This window comes from Arachis hypogaea, chromosome 16, assembly GCF_003086295.3.
Source record: "Arachis hypogaea cultivar Tifrunner chromosome 16, arahy.Tifrunner.gnm2.J5K5, whole genome shotgun sequence".
Classification (NCBI taxonomy): Eukaryota; Viridiplantae; Streptophyta; class Magnoliopsida; order Fabales; family Fabaceae; genus Arachis; species Arachis hypogaea.
In genome coordinates, this window is record NC_092051.1 from 93,904,091 (window position 1) to 93,926,075 (window position 21,985).

General features: G+C 38.4%; 1 non-coding gene across 1 annotated transcript; it reads right to left on the reverse strand.

The window, feature by feature from the left end:
• Positions 1–18,810: 18,810 nt before the first annotated feature.
• LOC112761326 (small nucleolar RNA R71) lies at positions 18,811–18,918 on the reverse strand. The gene has a single exon (XR_003181726.1). It is a non-coding gene; the product is annotated as a small nucleolar RNA R71 (small nucleolar RNA).
• Positions 18,919–21,985: the final 3,067 nt, after the last annotated feature.

The following is a 21,985-nucleotide window of genomic DNA, read 5'->3' on the forward strand; positions in this document are numbered from 1 at the left end:
AATGGCTACTTCCCGTCCTCTCAGTGAAAACGTTCCAAATGTGCTGTCACCGTACGGCTAATCATCTGTCGGTTCTCGATCATGTCGGAATAAGATCCATTGATCCTTTTGCGTCTGTCACATGCCCCACAATCGCGAGTTTGAAGCTCGTCACAGTCATCCCTTCCCAGATCCTACTCAGAATACCACAGACAAGGTTTAGACGTTCCAGATCTTAGGAATGGCCGCCAATAATTCTAGCCTATACCACGAAGGTTCCAATCTTAGATTAGAAACCCAAGAGATACGCATTCAAGCCATTGCTAGTAGAACAGAGGTGGTTGTCAGGCACATGTTCATAGGTGAGAATGATGATGAGTATCACGGATCATCACATTCATCAAGTTGAAGAACGAATGAATATCTTGGAGAAGAAATATACTTGAGTTGAATAGAAAAACAATAGTACTTTGTATTAATTCATGAAGAACAGCAGAGCTCCACACCTTAATCTATGGTGTATAGAAACTCCACCGTTGAAAATACAAAAGTGATAATGGTGTAAACATGGCCGAATGGCCAGCCTCCAAGGTCTAGGGACTAAACGTCCAAAGATCCCCAAATGATCCAAAAATGAAAATACAATAGTAAAAGGTCCTATTTATAGAGAACTAGTAGCCTAGGGTTTACAGAAATCAGTAATTAATGCAGAAATCTTCTTTCGGGCCCACTTGGTGTGTGCTTGGGCTGAGCATTGAAGCTTCCATGTGTAGAGACTTTTCTTGGAGTTAAATGCCAGCTTTTGTGCCAGTTTGGGCGTTTAACTCCAGCTTTTGTGCCAGTTTTGGAGTTAACGCCAGAATTCTTGAGCTGACTTGGAATGCCTGTTTGGGCCATCAAATCTTGGGCAAAGCATGAACTATTATATATTGCTGGAAAGCCCAGGATGTGTACTTTCCAACGCAATTGAGAGGGCACCAATTGGGCTTCTATAGCTCCAGAAAATCCACTTTGAGTGCAGGGAGGTCAGAATCCAACAGCATCTGCAGTTCTTTTTCAGCCTCTGAATCAGATTTTTGCTCAGGTCCCTCAATTTCAGCCAGAAAATACCTGAAATCACAGAAAAACACACAAACTCATAGTAAAATCCAGAAGAGTGATTTTTATTTAAAAACTAATAAAAATATAATAAAAACTAATTAAAATATACTAAAAACATACTAAAAATAATGCCAAAAAGCGTATAAATTATCCACTCATCAGTTACTTATGGGGAGTATAGAACGCCCAATGAAATCTAGCCATTCTCTAGCAACAGGCTTGAGGTTGGCTCTTTTTAGCTGGCATGGCTCCCCTTTTGTATTCTCAATCCATTGAGTTCTGGGCAGGCATATGTGCTCGAGGACTTGATCTAGCTTTTGGTTGGCTACAACCCTTCTATTGTATAACTCACGGTCATCCTTTTGCGGAGGTAATTTGAAGATCTCTCTCACCCTGTCCAGGTGAAAGTACATGATCTTCCCTCTGACCATGGTGTGAAAAGTATGGAGGGTTGTTCTATCTTTCTTTTGCTTATCTGTCACCCATAGATTTGCATAGAATTCCCGGATCATGTTGTATCCAACATTTAACTCAAGATTACTTAGAATCTCCCAACCTCTCCTTTGAATCTGCTCTTGGATCTTTGGATATTCTTCTTCTCCAAGGTTGAATCCCACTTCAGGGATTACTGGCCTTTTGCTCATTATCTTATGATAATGTTCCTCATGTTGCTTGGTGAAGAATCGAATAGATTTGAAAACAACTGTTGAACCTTCTTTCTTGTTCTTTGGGGCGATCTTGCCACTTTTTGGAGCCATAGGATTGAATTCTTGATTAGAGAACAGGGCTCCTGCCACACCAAACTTAAAAATTTGCTCATCCTCGAGCAAAGAATGAGAAAGGAAGAACTAAAAAAGAGAATAGAAAAGCAAAGAGAAGAGGGAATTCGAATGAAAGGTGGTGAATGAGGGAGAGAGGGCACAGCACACATATATATAGGGAGGGGGAGGGATTTTCGAAAATAAGCATGAATAAAAGATAGAGATTTTTGAAAAAGATAAAAGAAAAAAGATAAGTTGTTAAATTTTAAAAGATATAAAAAGATTTAAAGAGGAGAAAAGGCATTAAAGACAAGATAAGATGTATGAAAAAGATTTAAAAGATATGACCAAGATAAAAAAAGATTTGGAAAGATTTTGGAAACAAGTTGTAAAAGATATGAAATTTTGAAAAGGATTTGAAAATTTTTTGAAAAAATGTTTTAATTTTGAAATTGAATTGAAATTGAGGTATTTGAACAAAATTTGATATAAAATTTAAAGAATTTTTTAAATTAAATTGGATGAAGATGAGTTGAATCAAGATAAGATTGAAAAATTGAAGTTACCTCTGTGCTGCCATGCTGGCGATTAACGCCAGAGTAGTCCTCCCTGTGGGGCATTAAATGCCCAGCCAAGGCATCCTGGCTGGCGTTTAACGCCAGGCTGATGCTCCCTCCTGGGCGTTTAAACGCCCAGGGCCTCTTGGCTGGCATTTAAACACCAGGCTTATGCTCCCTTCAGGGCATTAAACGCCCAGCCAGGGCCTCCTGGCTGGCATTTAATGCCAGGCCTGCTGTCTCCGTAGGCGTTTAAACGCCAGGAAGCTCCTTACTCCACGGTATTCTGTTTGTTGTTTTGCATCATTCTGTTTCAGTTTAAGCACTGTACAAGATCACTAACATTAAAATTAACTTAAAACATAATAAAAAACTAATAAAAATAATTAAAATAGAAGTAATTAGAGAATTAATAACATATAATGAATCATTGGGTTGCCTCTCAACAAGCGCTTCTTTAATGTCTTTAGCTGGACTTCACTGTACTTAACTTAGTAACAGTGTTGAGCCTCCTGGCTCTATATCTCCTTCAAGGTAATGTTTGACCCTCTGTCCATTGACAGTTAACCTTTTTTCTTTACCTTGAAGCTCTATGTGCCCGTAAGATAATACTCTAGTAATCATAAACGGTCCTGTCATGCCACCTTTTTGCCTTTTATTTATAGATTTTTGCATTTTCAAATGCATCTAAGCGGAATTCATCCAACTCATTCAGTTGGAGCAACTGTTTTTCTCCTGCTGCCTTAGCATCAAGGTTGAGGAATCTAGTAGCCCAATAGGCTTTGTGTTCCAGTTCCACTAGCAGATTATAGGACTTCCCATAACCTAACAGATATGGTGAAGTTCCAATTGGGATTTTGAAAGCTATTCTGTATGTCCACAGAGAATCATCAAGCTTTCTAGCCCAATCCTTTCTAGAGGCACTTATTGTCCTCTCTAGGATTCGTTTTAGTTCTCTAATTGAGACTTCAGCTTGCCCATTTATTTGGGGATGATACGGTGTTGCTACTTTATGGCAAACTCCATATCGGCTTAAGACAGAATCCAGCTGTTTGCTGCAGAAATAAGTTCCTCCATCACTGATTAGTGTCCTAGGGACACCAAATCTGCTGAAGATGTTCTTTTGGAGGAACTTCATTATTACTCTGGTGTCATTAGTGGGTGTTGCTATTGCTTCAACCCATTTAGACACATAATCTACTACCACAAGGATGTAGGTGTTTGAGTATGAAGGCAGGAATGGTCCCATGAAATCTATGACCCATACGTCAAACAACTCAATCTCTAGGATTTCTTGTGAGGCATACTATGACCATGAAGAAGGATGCCAGCTCTTTGGCAACTATCATAGTTACGAGCAAACTCTCTAGAATCCTTAAAGAGAATAGGCCAGTAAAAGCCACTTTGGAGCACCTTAGTGGTTGTCCGTTCACTTCCAAAATGCCCTCCAGAGTCAGAGTTATGGCAATGCCATAGAATTCTCTGTGCCTCTTCTTTAGACACACGGCGTCAGATTATTCCATCCGAGAATCTCTTAAAGAGATATGGCTCATCCCATAGGTAATATTTTGCATCATGCATGAGTTTCCGGGCTTACTGCCTGGTAAACTCCTTGGGAATGAACCGTATAGCCTTATAATTCGCAATGTCTGCAAACCAAGGTACTTTTCGGATGACATAGAGTTGCTCATCTGGAAAGGATTCGGATATGTCATTGGAGGGAGAAGAAGTCCCTGCTACTGGTTCAATCCGGGACAAGTGGTCAGCCACCTGATTTTCTATCCCTTTTCTATCTCTAAGTTCTATATCAAACTCTTGCAGGAGTAATACCCATCTTATAAGTATGGGTTTAGAATCCTGCTTAGTGAGTAGATACTTTAGAGCAGCATGGTGATAAACCCCAATTTTGTTTATCTTGTGCTTAATTTAGGGGATTTTATCACCTTTTCCCACATTTATTCAAGGAAATAGCATGGTTTTGTAAATCTCCCTTAAATTATGCTTAAGTGTAAAAACATGCTTTTTAGGCCCTTAAATTGGTGACTTTAATTCACTTTAATTCCATTCGATGCCTTGATGTGTTTGTTGAGAGATTTCAGGTTCATAAGGCAAGTATTGGATGGAAGAAATGAAGAAGAAAGCATGCAAAATGGAGAATTCACAAAGAAATGAGCTTTTGGAGAATTGAGGGCCACGCGCACGCGTCACCCACGCGTACGCGTGAGTAGGAGTTTTGGCCGGCGACGCGCACGCGTCACCCACGCGTACGCGTGATGATAAACCCATATTTTATGATATATATTGTGCTCAATTCAAGAGATTTATTCAATCCTTCACCCACTTATTCATGTAAATTGCATGGTTTTACTTTCCCTTCCTTATTATGTGATATATGTGAATTACATGTTTCCTATGCTTTAAAAATAATTATTTTAATTACCCATTATTACCATTCGATGTCGTGATTTGTGTGTTAAGTAGTTTCAGATCTTCTAAGGCAAGAATGACTTAAAGGATGGAAAGGAAACATACAAAAATAGAAGGAAAGCACAAAATGGAGTTTTTGTAGAAATTGGCATCGACGGGAACGCATGGACGACGCGGCCGCATGCCCAGCGCGAAAAGGCAGCGAGGCGGACGCATGACTGACGCGGCCGCGCGCCTCAAGCAGAACAGAGGTGACGCGGACGCATGACCGAAGCGAACGTGTGACAAGGAAAACTCCAGATGATGCGACCGCGTGACCCACGCGGCCGCGTGACAGACGCCACGCACCAAAAATTACAGAAAACGCTCCTAGCGATTTCTGAAGCCCTTTTTGGCCCAGATCCTAGTTCAGAGAGCACAGATTAAATGATATAAAGTGGGAGAATGCATCCATTCAAAAGGAGAGATCTCCAATTAGTTACTTTTGATGATTTAGATGTAGTTTTTAGAGAGAGGTTCTCTCCTCTCTCTCTTTTAGGATTAGGATTTAGGATTTTTTTCGCTTTCATGATTATCCCTTTTTATCAGGTTCAATATCCCTTTTTATTATTTTCTCAATTTAATTCATGAAATTTTCCATGTTACAATTGATTTTCTATTTAATATAATTTGAGTTATTTCAGTTATAAGATTGTTTTATTTATGCTATGAATGCTTTCAATTTATCCAAATTATTTTCATTTGAGTAGATTATCTTCCCTTTTTGCTCTGGTTAAGTAATTGGTGACGCTTGAGTTATCAAATAACGCAGTGGTTGAAATTGGCAGATTACTAATTGATCTAGATCTCTCTAAAACTAGTCTTCTCACAGGGATTGACTAGGACTTGAGGATCAAGCTAATTAGTCCACTTGATTTACCTTCATAGTTAGAGGTTAACAAAGTGGGATTAAAATCCAATTCTCATCACAATTGATAAGGATAGGACTTCTAGTTCTTATACCTTGCCAAGAGTTTTATTGTTTATTTAAATTAATTCCTTACACTTTACTTTCTTGCCATTTACTATTCTTCCTTTTTATCTTATACATTAAAAAACCCAAAAATACTGTTTTCCATAACCAATAATAAATCATACCTCCCTGCAATTCCTTGAGAAGACGACCCGAGGTTTGAATACTTCGGTTTATAAATTTTATTGGGTTTGTTACTTGTGACAACCAAACATTTGTATGAAAGGATTTTCTGTTGGTTCAGAATCTATACTTGCAATGCGATCACTCTTATTCTTTACCGATAGAAAAATCGTTCGTCACGTGACGCTTGGCACGTGACTCACTTAAAGTGAAATCGTTGGGGCGATTTCTGAGCTGCCCAGGCCCAAATCCAACTTGTTTTTGAGGGTATTTCATGCAGAATTCAAGCTTGAGCAAAGGGAGAGCACTTAGTTAGTCATGATGAGCCTTTAGTTAGTTTTCTAGAGAGAGAAGCTCCCTCTTCTCTCTAGAATTAGGTTAATTTCTCTTAGATCTAAGTTTGATTACTTGATTTCATCTTGTTTTCTCTACAATTCCTTGTTCTAATACTTCAATTCTTCTTGGCTCTTTTTCTAATTTTACTTTTATGCCTCTTTTATGTTCATGCACTCATGTTGGATTTGGATCTCTTTTAATGAAATTTGATGTTGATGTTCTTTTATTGTTGATTTGAGTGGTGAATTTTACTTTCCTTGCAATTGGTAGTTGGTAGATTTTATTACTCTTGCAAATTTATTATGCTTTCCTTGTACACCCACCAAGTGTGTGACAAAATGCTTGGTTGGACTTTAGAGTAGACTTTGAGCATTCTTGGCTTGGAAAGAGTAATTAGGTGATCTTGAGTCATGAACGCCCAATTTAGATTGGTGATCTAGAGTTGTTAGCTAGTTTGATTCCTATTGACTCTAATCCCTTTCTAATTCAATTAGTGAGTTGATTAGGACTCATGGGTTGAGATTAGCTAGTCTTATTAGACTTTTTTTGAGTGTGAGGATAATATGATACCTTCTTCCATCGTCGGGGATGACGTAATAAGATAAATTCTTGTTTATTATTGTGATATGATTAACCAGTCTTGTTTGAAGTTCTCCCTATGTGAAGATGACATGATACCTTTTTCCATTTGTTGGAGTTGACTAAATAAGATGAATTAATCATTTCATGACTAGGATAGAAAGCCTATATTCTCAATCCTTGCCATGAATGTCTCTCTCTTTATTACTTGCTTTCTCTTTATTACTTGTCTTCTTTAATTACTTGCTTGATTTACTTTTCTTGTCATTTATTCCCTTGCCTTTTATAAACCAAACCCCTTGTTCCTTCATAGCCAATAATTGACCATTTCATTGAAATTCTTTGTGAGACGACCCGAGGTTTAAACACTTCGGTTAATTCTTATTGGGGTTTGTACTTGTGACAAAACCAATATTTTTGCATGTGAGGATTCTTTGTCGGTTTAGAACTATACTTACAACGAGATTTTATTTGTAAAATTCTAAACCGTACAAAATCCAAACATCAAAATGGCGCCGTTGCCGAGGAATTGCAATGGTGCTATGTTATTGGCTATTGTAAATATTGTGAATATGTTTGCCTTTTTCTTCTTTGTTAGTTTTTGCTAGTTTTAGGATTTGGTTTTCTTTGTTTCTTGTTAGAATTTGTTTTTGTTTTCTTTTATCACCATGAATTCTCATCACTTTGGCTATGAGTGTGGTTCAAACTATGTTGTAGGAAATGGAAGCTTCAATGAGGATTTGCATCAAGGATTTGGAGATCAAAGGTGGGAGGAGCCCCAAGCTTATGGACAACCCTCTTGGCAACAACCTCCTTCCGAATCAAGTTTGACAAGAGTGCTTGGAGATATGACTAGTCTCCTCACGGAGATGGCAAGGACCAAAAGGCATTTTATTCCATCCAAGCCGTTCAAGCGCCACCCCAACATGACTACTTTTCGGATCCTTATAGGTATAATCCAAATCCTAATGCATACCAATCTAATGTGTGTGATGACCCCTATTGTGATTGTCAACCACAACCACCACATACATATGACCCTCTCCCTCAACATAGTCCCCAACAACCTCATTCACAAGCCTCATACCACCATTCACCTCCATATGACCCTAACCTATATCCACCATACCAACCACTATATGAACCATACCTAGAGCCATCACTATTCCAACACCAATACTCCCAAGAACCACAATTTCCATACACACCATCTCAAGACTCTCACCAATATGGACCACCTTCCAACTACAATGCCTTTTTCTCAAACAATGAACCCTCTCTTCCACCACCACCTTCATCAGAAGACCTAATGCGAGAGCAACAAGAACTTCTAGCTAGGTGTACGAATCATGAAAAAGCATTTAAGGAGCTAGAAGCCAAGATGGCTATCATAGCGGAAGCCATTAGCAACATGGTCTCATCCCGCCTAAGCCTATGCGATCACGGCACTCCCATTGTTGAATGTGGAGAAGCATTCAAAGAGCTTAGTGAGGGAATGGGCTTGAAGCTCCAAGGTGATGAAGAGGAGTTAAAGCAAGAAGTACAACAAGAGGAGGAGGTAGAGATTATTGAACAAGAGAAAGTAGTGGTTGGGTATTTAGGATATGTTGAGTACATAGAAGAATCACAAGTTGAAAAGCCCTCTTCCAAGAAGCTTGATATTGATGTTGAAGAAGGTATACAACCTCCAAAGCATGTCATGGTTGAAGACTTGGAAGAGGTTAATCAAGGGATGGATTCAATCATTGATGAATTCTTGTGTACAATTGAATCCTCTCCCATTGGGCTTGAAATTGAGATTAAAAAAGAAAATTCACAACCTTCCATACCCTTGGTGAGCAATGAAGATGAGATGGAATTGGAAGAAAGCTACCAAGAAGAAGGTTTGGAAGAAGTTGGGCAATCAACAAGTCCTCCTATATATGATGATTCCGTATCAACATATGATTCTGTTGAGCTTGATAAATCCTTCTTCACTATGCTTTAAATTGATGATGAGGTAGACTTCACTAAACCTCCTATCTATGACTTAAGTGATGGGGAAGAGCTTGAAGACATTGGTGGAGAAGAGCTTGAACTTGAGGAAGCTTGGCAAGAGGCAAAGCTTGAAGAATCTTGCCAAGTAGTGGAAGCCTCTAGAAGAGGATGGATGGGAGTGGAACATGCTTTATCAAGACCGTTGGGAAACTGCTCTACCTGAGTAGCCGTCTAATCTTTCATTTGAGTGGGTAAAACTTCTAACTCTTAGCTTTATTATATCACTTGAATTTGGTTTGCTCGAAACGGATGGCCAACTTAGGGTGCTTTGTGGAATTAAGCATAAGAGGAGAATATTTAGTGGTTGGCGTTGTAAGTCTAGGCTCATTATGGTTGGAAGCTCGAAATTGAGGAGCATGAATTGGTGTAGTGCTCAATTGGATGGGTCTAGGAGGATCTTTTGGTGCCTTCATGAGAATTCGGCTTCTCTACCACCCGGAGAGGATCACCATGATCAACTTCAAGACAGGTGTGAAAACAAAGTATGGGATCCCGGATTATAAGAGAAGGATCAACTTTGGGAGCCCATGATTTGTGAGGAACTCCATCAAAGCTTGGGGTTATTAACTTTGAATGATGAAGCACAATGAAAATCCAAGCATTGGTGAATGTTCAAGGATGGATTCAAGCACAAGCCACCTTGATGAAGAGCTCCCCATAAGTCCAATTTAAGGACAATAAACAAAAGTGCTAGGTGGGAGACACCCCACTATGGTAAACTCTTTTCATTTTCTCTTTTGTAAATATTGGTAAAATAAGTTTAATTTCACGCTTTGTTTAGTTTGTTGAGTTTGTTTGGGAGTCTAGTAGGTTAAATAAGGTTTTATAGTGTTTTGGTAGCTGTTTGGAGGTTTGGAATGCTTGGTTTGGTGCAAAAACATGGAAAAATTTTGAAAAACAGAGTACCATCCACGCGTACGCGTGCCTCACGCGTACGCGTGACCCAAGTATTTTCGATCATCCACGCGCACGCGTCATGCACGCGTACGCGTGGATTGCAAATTTTCACCTCCAAGCCATTTTCCCGAGAGTTGCGCCTGCACTGCGCGAACGCTGTGCGAAACGCGCAGGCCAACTCACGCGTACGCGTCACTCTCGAAATAACCCATCGACGCGCACGCGTGCCTCACACGTACGCGTCGCTCCCAATTCACCACTCCATGTGCACGCGTCACTAACACGTACGCGTGGGCTGCCTTGCATCAACCATCTTCTTTTCTTCTCTTCTTTCCATTTCTTTCCTCCCTCTCTCTTCTCTTCTTTTCTTTCCACCCTTCAAACATCATCCAACACTACCAAACACCATATAACACCATTTATTTTAGTGAGTTAGTTAGTTTAATTTTTGTTTAACTTTTATTTTCCGTTATAAATGTTGGATTACTAATCTTGTTTACTGTTTACTGCTGCTGACTACTAATAGGATGTTATGTTAACATCAATTTTGTTTATATTCCTTGTTGGATTCTTTGTTGAGGTCATATTTGGTTACTTGGTTTGGAACTTTTCATGCTTAATGTTTTTGAATACCAAGTACATGCTACATTGCCTTCATGCATCTAACTCTTTGAATTGCATGTTTTGGCCGCCATGCATTCATTATCCATCGTTAGGCAGTTGTACATTATCAATGTATTTTTTTTAGGATGCTTGTTCTAATTAAGAATCACCTATTTCATGCATTGAGATTTTGGAATTGTGGACTTGGATCGAAATCTTACCTAGTAACATATTTTTGAGCTTTCTAAGCTTTGTGGACCATGCTAGCTATGTGATTGATTTTCACTTCTATATTCTCTTTCTTAAATTTCATAGCATCCATGTGCTTTACCTCTATGTCACTTAGGTGTTGCAAATAAACTTCAATATGTGTCATTGTTTGATGTGTAAGTTTCACATTCCATCTTGTTCATTAAAGTTGCCTTGCACATCAATCAATGTCCATCCATTATCCAATTCACAATTGCTTGATTTCGCTTGAATGCTTTTATGCTTCTTCACATGTTTGGTTGCCTTAACCTACAAGTTCTATTTAAAGTATTTTAAGCACACTAGAATGAGTGACTGATAAACCACTATTTTATGGTTTATCTTGTGCTAAATTGAGTGGTTGTTATCAATTCTTTGCACACTTATTCATATGATTTGCATGGTTTCACAAATCCTTTCCAATTTTGTGCTATGATTGAAAACATGCTTCTTTGGCCTTAAATTTGCTATGTTTAATCCTCTCTTATTACCATTCGATGTCTTGATATGTGTGTTAAGTGATTTCAGGGTTTACAGGGCAGGAATGACTTAGAGAATGGAAAGGAAGCATGCAAAAGTGGAAGGAATACAAGAAATTGAAGGAATTGCTGAGTTGTCAAGCCTGACCTCTTTGTACTAAGTCGACCATAACTTGAGCTACATAGGTCCAAATGAGGCGGTTTTAGTTGCGTTGGAAAGCTAACATCCGGGGCTTCGAAATGATATATAATTTGCCATAGTTTCCATGCTGTTAGGCAACGCGCACGTGTGGATCACACGCACGCGTGACCTTGCGAAAGTTCAATCGACACGTACGCGTGGGCGACGCATACGTGTGACAGAGCCACGTGCTGGACACATCAGAAAATGCTGGGGGCGATTTTTGGGCTCCTTTTGACCCAGTTTTCGGCCCAGAAAACACAAATTAAGGGCTGCAGAGTGGGGGAATCACATTCATTAAAGACAACTTTCATTGACATAAATTTTAGGTTTTAGATGTAGTTTCTAGAGAGAGAGGCTCTCTCCTCTCTCTAGGTTTTAGGATTTTAGGTTTAGCTTTTCTTAATTTCAAAATTCTACTTTGTTTTAATTTAGTTTTCTTCTACTCTTATTAGCTCTAGCATTTTAGTTTATCGAATTCTCTTGTTGGTTTATTTATTTTCCCAATTTGGTTTATAAACCCTTCATGTTAGATTTGATTTTATATTTAATGTAATTTGAGGTATTTCATGTTTATTGCTTCTTGCTTTAATTGTTATCATTGATGCTTGCAATTGTTGGTTTTAGATTTTACATTCCCTATTACTTTTTTATGGCCTTATGTTGTGCCTTTCAAGTGTTTGACAAAATGCTTGGTTGGATTTTAGATTAGATTTTAATATTCTTGGCTTTGGTAGAGTAATTGGAGACTCTTGAGTTATCAAACTCCTTTGTTGATTGATAGTTGAAAGTTGCTGGTTGATTTGGATCCCTCTAAAGCTAGTCTTTCCTTAGGAGTTGACTAGGACTTGAGGAATCAAATTGATTTGTCCACTTGACTTTCCTTCATAGTTAGAGGTTAACTAAGTGGGAGCAATGAACAATTCTCATCATAATTGATAAGGATAACTAGGATAGGACGTCCAGTTCTCATACCTTACCAAGAGCTTTTCTAGTTATCGATTTAATTCTTGCAATTTACTTTTCTTGTTCCTTATTCAAAACCCCAAAAAGATACTTTTCCATATCCAATAATAAATACACCTCCCTGCAATTCCTTGAGAGACGACCCGAGGTTTAAATACTTCGGTTTAATTTTATTGGGTTTGCTTTAGTGACAAATAATTTTTTGTATGAAAGGATTCTTTGTTGGTTTAGAAACTATACTAGCAACGAGGATTTATTTGTGAAATTCTTTACTAGCAAAAATCCGATCATCAAAATGACGCCGTTGCCGGGGATTTGCAAATGTGTGCCTTATTATTGGTTATTGTGAATATTGTGAATAATTTTGCTTTTTCGTTTCTTTGTTAGTTGTTTGTAGTTTTAGGAGTTTATTCTCATTATTTTCTTATTAGTTTTTGTTTTTACTTTCTTTTGTTACTATAAATTTTCACCCTTTTGGCTATGAGTTTGGTCACAATTATGTTGTAGAGAATGGAAGCTATAATGAGAATATGCATCAAGGTTGGGACAATCAAAGATGGTAGGAGCCTCAAGGATTTGATCAACCCTTTCGGCAACAACCTCCTCCAATGTGCCATGAGCAACAACCATTCTACGATGTGTCCCAAGACAATGGTTATGGTGGACCCTTTCGTGACAACCAACCTCCACCAGATTACTATGGTCAAGAGCAATTCCGAGGCGTGTACCAAGACGATGGATATGGTGGACTCCCTTGTAGTTACCAATAAGCCCCACCATATGCCTATGAATCCCCTCCTCAATAAAGCTTTGAACCACCACACTCACAAGCCCCTTTCCACCATTCACCTCCATATGACCCTAACCCATATCCACCTAACCAACCACCATATGAACCATATGAACAATACATAGACCCACCCCAATTCCAACATAATTACCCCCAAGAACCACTACCTCAATATTCACCATCTCCATATCCTTACCAAAAAGAATCACCTTCCCATTATGAACCCTTTCTCCCAACAAATAAACCCTCCTATCCACCCCAAGCTCCCATAGATGATACCTTTAGTGTTATTCGTCAAGGGCAACAGGATCTTCAAACCACACACATCTCTACCTTCATCGGTCTCACCTCTACTCTTCAAGCTCTTATATCCCGTATGGATCCATCCTTTACCCCCAATACTTAACCCTCAAGCTCTAGTGCACTTCCTTTTCACCCATGTCCATCACTCCAAGAGCAACATGATCCAAATTCTGCTATTGACATGGAACAAGAGAGAAGGGATCGTCTTAGGGACGTAATAGATCGGGTTCACACATACATACTTCAAGAGAAGTAAGAGGAGACCCAAAAAGTGGAGGTAGGAGAGACCCTTGAAGAAAGTCATCAAGATATGGAAGTCATCAAGGAAGAGTTAGATTTTGTACTAGAGCAAGCGGAGAAAGCCGAAATCGTCCAAGAAGAGGAAGTGGTTGAAGACTTAGGAGATGCGAAACCTCCATGAGAACTGACGAGAGAACTTTCTATCAGTAAAGAAATATAAAAATATAATCGCGTTGTAAGTATAGCTTCTAAACCAACAGAAAATCCTTTCGTACAAACGTTTTGGTTGTCACAAGTAACAAACCCCTTTAAAATTGATAACCGAAGTATTTAAACCTCGGGTCGTCTTCTCAAGGAACTGCAGGGAGGTGTTCTTATTATTGGTTATGAGTTTTGTAAATTGGGGGTTTTGAAAGTAAGGAACGAATAATTTAAATGACAAGTAAAATAAATAAATAACTGTAAAATAAACTATTGGCAAGGTATGAAAATTCGGAAGTCCTATCCTAGTTACTCCTATGAGAATTGAAGTTAATCCCACTTAGTTAACCTTTACGTAAGTAAGAGAAAGTCAAGTGAACTAATTAGTTAGATTTCTCAAGTCCTAGCGAACTCCTAAGGAAAGACTAGAGTTAGTGGAATTCCAGTCAATTAGTCGACATAACAACCAATCACGATAAGTTGATAACTCAAGAGCTTCCAGTTAATCAATTAAAGCCAAGAATATAAAAAGTTAAATAAGAATCATGAATCTAAAATATCTCAATTGCATTAATAAGAGAAAATCAATCTAAACGTAGAGAGTTCATAAGCCAATTTGGCAACATAAGTAATTAAATGAGAGCATTAAAAGTATCTGAAAGTAAAAAAGAGAAATAAAAGGAATATTGAACCTAATAAAGAGTTGAAATCCTAAATCCTTTAAGAGGAATCTTAATCCTAAGATCTAAGAGAGAGGAGAGAACCTCTCTCTAAAAACTACATCTAAACTATGAAAACTGAATAATCGAAGGCCATCTCTGAATGGATGCATTCCCCCACTTTATAACCTCTAATCTGTGCTTTCTGTACTTGGATCTGGGCCAAAAAGGGTTTCAGAAATCGCTGGGAGCATTTTCTGCAGTTTCTGGTACGTGGCGTTGATGAGCGGATAATTTATACGCTTTTTGACATTGTTTTTAGTATGTTTTTAGTAGGATCTAGTTACTTTTAGGGATGTTTTCAATAGTTTTTATGTTAAATTCACATTTCTGGACTTTACTATGAGTTTGTGCGTTTTTCTGGGATTTCAGGTATTTTCTGGCTGAAATTGAGGGACTTGAGCAGAAATCAGATTTAGAGGTTGAAGAAGGACTGCTGATGCTGTTGGATTCTGACCTCCCTGCACTCAAAGTGGATTTTCTGGAGCTACAGAACTCTAAATGGCGCGCTTCTAATTGCGTTGGAAAGTAGACATCCAGGGCTTTCCAGCAATATATAATAATCCATACTTTGGCCAAGAATAGATGACGTAAACTGGCGTTCAACGCCAGCTTTCTGCCCAAATCTGGCGTCCAGCGCCAGAAAAGGAGCCAAAACCAGAGTTGAACGCCCAAACTGGCACAAAAGCTGGCGTTCAACTCCAAGAAGGACCTCTACACGTGCAACACTCAAGCTCAGCCCAAGCACACACCAAGTGGGCCCCGGAAGTGGATTTATGCATCAATTACTCACTCATGTAAACCCTAGTAGCTAGTTTATTATAAATAGGACCTTTTACTATTGTATTAGACATCTTTGGTCTCAGTTTTAATCCATTGTTCATCTTAGGAGACTATTGATCACGTTTTAGGGGGCTGGCCATCTCGGCCATGCCTGGACCTTCACTTATGTATTTTTAACGGTAGAGTTTCTACACTCCATAGATTAAGGTGTGGAGCTCTGCTGTTCCTCAAAGATTAATGCAAAGTACTACTGTTTTCTATTCAATTCATCTTTTTTTCGCTTCTAAGATATTCATTCGTACTTCAACCTAAATGTGATAAACGTGACAATCATCATCATTCCCTATGAATGCATGCCTGACAAACACCTCCGTTCTACATTAGAATTGAATGAGTATCTCTTAGATCTCTTAATCGGAATCTTCGTGGCGTAAGCTAGAATGATGGCGGCATTCAAGAGAATCCGGAAGGTCTAAACCTTGTCTGTGGTATTCCGAGTAGGATTCAATGAATGAATGACTGTGACGAGCTCCAAACTCGCGATTGCAGGGCGTTAGTGACAGACGCAAAAGGATAGTAAATCCTATTCCAGCATGATCGAGAACCGACAGATGAATAGTCGTGCCGTGACAGGGTGCGTTGACCATTTTCACTGAGAGGATAAGATGAAGCCATTGACAAGGGTGATGCCTCCAGACGATTAGCCGTGCCGTGACAGGGCATTGGATCATTTTCCCGAGAGATGACCGAAAGTAGCCATTGACAGTGGTGATGTATCACATAAAGCCAGCCATGGAAAGGAGTAAGACTGATTGGATGAAGATAGCAGGAAAGCAGAGGTTCAGAGGGACGAATGCATCTCTATACGCTTATCTGAAACTCTCACCAATGATTTACATAAGTATTTCTATCTTTACTTTTATTAATTAATTTCGAAAACTCCATACTATTTTATATCTGCCTGACTGAGATTTATAAGGTGACCATAGCTTGCTTCATACCAACAATCTCCGTGGGATTCGACCCTTACTCACGTAAGGTATTACTTGGACGACCCAGTGCACTTGCTGGTCAGTTACACAGAGTTGTGAACCGTGGTCTTGGCACCAAGTTTTTGGCGCCGTTGCCGAGGATTGTTCGAGTATGGACAACTGACGGTTCATCTTGTTGCTCAGATTAGGTAATTTTCTTTTTATTTTATTTTCAAAAATATTTCTAAAATTTTCTCATCTGTTTTCGAAAATAATATAAAAATGTTTTCAAAAATTTTATTCAAAATTTTTAAGAATGAATTCTAGTGTTTCATGAAGCATGTTGAAGCCTGGCTAGCTGTAAAGCCATGTCTAATTCCTTTGGGAATGAGTATGTCAGGCGTGTCATGTCTGAATTACATGCTGAAGCTTGGCTGGCCATTGGCCATGTCTAGTGTTTTGGACCGGAGCTTTCATTGAACGCTTGGCTGGCTAGTGAGCCATGTCTAATTCCTGGACTGAAGCTTTAGACTAAGAATGCAAGATTCCTGGAATTCATGTTAAAAATTTTGGAATCCTTATTTTTTCTTTTTCATATAATTTTTGAAAAATCCAAAAAAAAAAATTAGAAAATCATAAAAATCAAAAATATTTTTGTGTTTCTTGTTTGAGTCTTGAGTCATATCATAAGTTTGGTGTCACTTGCATATGCATCTTGCATTTTTCGAAAATATCATGCATTCATAGTGTTCTTCATGATCTTCAAGTTGTTCTTGGTAAGTCTTCTTGTTTGATCTTGATGATTTTTTGTTTTGTGTCTTTTCATGTTTATCATATGCATTCTTGAATTCTTAGTGCGTAAGCATTAAAGAATTCTAAGTTTGGTGTCTCACATGTTTTCTTTGCATCAAAAATTTTTCAAAAATATGTTCTTGATGTTCATCTTGACATTCAAAGTGTTCTTGGTGTTCATCTTGACATTCATATCATTCATGCATGCATTCATGGTTTTGATTCAAAATTTTCATGCATTGAGTCTTTTTGTTGTTTTTCTCTCTCATCATAAAAATTCAAAAATCAAAAAAATATCTTTCCCTTTTTCTCTCATCAAATTCGAAAATTTGGATTGACTTTTTAAAAAATTTTTAAATCAAATTGTTTCTTATGAGTCAAATCAAATTTTCAATTTGAAAATCTTATCTTTTTCAAAAATCAAATCTTTTTCAAATTTCTTAGTTATTTTCGAAAATTTCAAAAATATTTTTCAAAAATCTTTTTCTTATTTTTATATCAAATTTTCGAAAATAACATAATCAATTAATGTTTTGATTCAAAAAATTTGAAGTTTGTTACTTGCTTGTTAAGAAAGATTCAAACTTTGAGTTCTAGAATCATATCTTGTGATTTCTTATGAATCAAGTCATTAATTGAGATTTTAAAAATCAAATCTTTTTCAAAACTAATTTCTAAAATATCTTCTTATCTTACCTTTTTCAAAAAGTTGGTTTCAAAATATCTTTTCTAACCCCCTAACTTCTTATCTTCTCAAAATTTGTTTCAACTAACTAACTAACTTTTTGTTTGTTTCTTAACTTTTTCAAAACTACCTAACTAACTCTCTCTCTCTCATTTTCGAAAATATCTTCCCCCTTTTAAAAATTTCTTTTTAATTCATTAATTATTTTAATTTTTAAATCTTAATTTTCGAAAATTACTAACATTTTTCAAAAACTATTTTCAAAAATCACTAACTCTTTTTCAAAAATTATTTTCGAAAATTCCTTCTCTCTCATCTTATTCTATTTATTTATTCATCTACTAACATCTCATCTCACATCTCTGCCATCCTCACAGTTGTGTTTCTTTCTTTACATCACACTCTTTGTCTCCCCCTCTTCTTCTACTCACACAGGGATCCCTATACTGTGGTATAAAGGATCTCTATTATTATTATTATTTTTCTGTGCCTTCTTCTTTGTCATATGAGCAGGAGCAAGGATAAGAACATTCTTGTGGAAGCAGATCCAGAACCTGAAAGGACTCTGAAGAGAAAATTAAGAGAAGCTAAATTACAACAATCCAGAGATAACCTTTCAGAAATTTTCGAACAGGAAAAGGAGATGACAGCCGAAAATAATAATAATGTAAGGAAGATGCTTGGTGACTTTACTGCACCTAATTCCAATTTACATGGAAGAAGCATCTCCATTCCTGCCATTGGAGCAAACAACTTTGAGCTGAAACCTCAATTAGTTTCTCTAATGAAGCAGAACTGCAAGTTTCATGGACTTCCATCTGAAGATCCTTTTCAGTTCTTAACTGAATTCTTGTAGATATGTGATACTGTTAAGACTAATGGAGTAGATCCTGAAGTCTACAGGCTCATGCTTTTCCCTTTTGCTGTAAGAGACAGAGCTAGATTATGGTTGGATTCTCAACCCAAAGACAGCCTGAACTCTTGGGATAAGCTGGTCACGGCTTTCTTAGCCAAGTACTTTCCTCCTCAAAAGCTGAGCAAGCTTAGAGCTGATGTTCAAACCTTCAGACAAAAAGAAGGTGAATCCCTCTATGAAGCTTGGGAAAGATACAAACAGTTGACCAAAAAGTGTCCTTCTGACATGCTTTCAGAATGGACCATCCTGGATATATTCTATGATGGTTTATCTGAGTTATCAAAGATGTCATTGGATACTTCTGCAGGTGGATCCATTCACCTAAAGAAAACGCCTGCAGAAGCTCAAGAACTCATTGACATGGTTGCTAATAACCAGTTCATGTACACTTCTGAGAGGAATCCTGTGAATAATGGGACGCCTATGAAGAAGGGAGTTCTTGAAGTTGATACTCTGAATGCCATATTGGCTCAGAATAAAATATTGACTCAGCAAGTCAATATGATCTCTCAGAGTCTGCATGGAATGCAAGCTGCATCCAACAGTACTCAAGAGGCTTCTTATGAAGAAGAAGCTTATGATCCTGAGAACCCTGCAATAGCAGAGGTGAATTACTTAGGTGAACCTTATGGAAACACCTATAACTCATCATGGAGAAATCATCCAAATTTCTCATGGAAGGATCAAAAGCCTCAACAAGGCTTTAATAATGGTGGAAGAAACAGGTTTAACAATAATAAACCTTTTCTATCATCCACTCAGCAACAGACAGAGAACTCTGAACAAAATGCTTCTAATTTAGCAAATCTAGTCTCTGATCTATCCAAGGCCACTATGAGCTTCATGAATGAAACAAGGTCTTCCATTAGAAATTTGGAAGCACAAGTGGGCCAGCTGAGTAAAAGGATCACTGAAATCCCTCCCAGTACTCTCCCAAGCAATACAGAAGAGAATCCAAAAGGAGAGTGCAAGGCCATTGACATAAGCAAAATGGCCGAACCCAATGAGGGAGAGGAGGACGTGAATCCCAAGGAGGAAGACCTCCTGGGACGTCCAATGACCAATAAGGAGCTTCCTTCTGAGGAACCAAATGACTCTGAGGCTCATCTAGAGACCATAGAGATTCCATTGAACCTCCTTATGCCCTTCATGAGCTCTGATGAGTATTCCTCTTTTGAAGAGAATGAGGATGTTACTGAAGAGCAAACTGCCAAGTTTCTTGGTGCAATCATGAAGCTGAATGCCAAACTGTTTGGCATTGATACTTGGGAAGTTGAACCTCCCTTGTTCATCAATGAACTAAGTGATCTGGATCAACTGACATTGCCTCAGAAGAGACAGGATCCTGGAAAGTTCATAATACCCTGTACCATAGGCACCATGATCTTTAAGGCTCTGTGTGACCTTGGTTTAGGAATAAACCTCATGCTCCTCTCTGTAATAGAGAAACTGGGAATCTATGGGGTGCAAGCTGCTAAAATCTCATTAGAGATGGCAGACAATTCAAGAAAACAGGCATATGGACAAGTAGAGGACGTGTTAGTAAAGGTTGAAGGCCTTTACATCCCTGCTGATTTCATAGTCCTGGATACTGGAAAGGAAGAGGATGAATCCATCATCCTAGGAAGACCTTTCCTGGCCACAGCAAGAGCTGTGATTGATGTTGACAGAGGTGAACTAGTCCTTCAATGGAATGAGGACTCCCTTGTGTTTAAAACTCAAGGATCTCCCTCTGCAACCATGGAGAGGAAGCATGAAAAGCTTCTCTCAAAGCAGAGTCAACCCAAGCCCCCACAGCCAAACTCTAAGTTTGGTGTTGGAGAGTCTCAATAATGCTCTGAACATTTGTGAGGCTCCATGAGAGCCCACTGTCAAGCTATTGACATTAAAGAAGCGCTTGTTGGGAGATAACCCAATTTTTATTTATCTAACAATATTTTTCTTAATTATATGTCTTTATAGGTTCATGATCATGTGGAGTCACAAAATAAACAAAAAAATAAAAAACGGAATCAAAAACAGCAGAAGAAAAATCACACCCTGGAGGAGCATCTGTCTGGCGTTCAAACGCCAGAACAGAGCATGGTTCTGACGCTGAACGCCCAGAATGGGCAGCATTCTGGCGCGGAACGCCCAGAACAAGCATGGTTCTGGCGTTCAACGCCAGAAATGGCAGCAAAGGGGCGTTGAACGCCCAAAATGGGGACCAACCTGGCGCTGAACGTCCAGAGTTGTGTGCAAGGGCATTTTACATGCCTAAATTGGTGCAGGGATGTAAATCCCTTGACACCTCAGGATCTGTGGACCCCACAGGATCATCTCAGGATCTTTGGAACCCACAGGATCCCCACCTACCTCATCATCTCTCTTTCCATTCATGATCATCCCTTCTGTTTTCCATTTACCACTCACATCCATACACCCACTACCTTCAAAATTCAACATCTCTCTCCCACCCAATCCCACCCATATGGCCGAATACACACTCCCATCCATCTCCTCCATATCTTCTTCTTATTCTTCTATTCTCTCTTCTTTTGCTCGAGGGCGAGCAACATTCTAAGTTTGGTGTGGTAAAAGCATAGCTTTTTTGTTTTTTTCATAACCATTGATGGCACCTAAGGCCAGAGAAACCTCTGGAAAGAGGAAAGGGAAGACAAAAGCTTCCAAAAAGGGTCTATAGCTCAGTGGTAGAACATTTGACTGCAAATCAAGAGATCCCTGAGATACCTCAGGGGATACATTTTCTTCCACACAATTATTAGAAGCAACTAAGGGTGAAACATCAAGAGCACTCCATCATCCTTCATGAAATCAGAGAAGATCAAAAAGCAATGAGGGAGGAGCAACAAAGACAAGGAAGAGACATAGAAGAGCTCAAGGACATCATTGGTTCCTCAAGAAGGAAACGCCACCATCACTAAGGTGGATTCATTCCTTGTTCTTATTTCTTTTGTTTTTCGTTTTCTATGTTATGTGCTTATCTATGTTTGTGTCTTCATTACATGATCATTAGTAGTTAGTAACTATGTCTTAAAGTTATGAATGTCCTATGAATCCATCACCTCTCTTAAATGAAAAATGTTTTAATTCAAAAGAACAAGAAGTACATGAGTTTGAATTTATCCTTGAACTTAGTTTAATTATATTGATGTGGTGACAATGCTTCTTGTTTTCTGAATGTATGCTTGAACAGTGCATATATCTTTTGAAGTTGTTGTTTAAGAATGTTAAATATGTTGGCTCTTGAAAGAATGATGACAAGGAGGCATGTTATTTGATAATCTGAAAAATCATA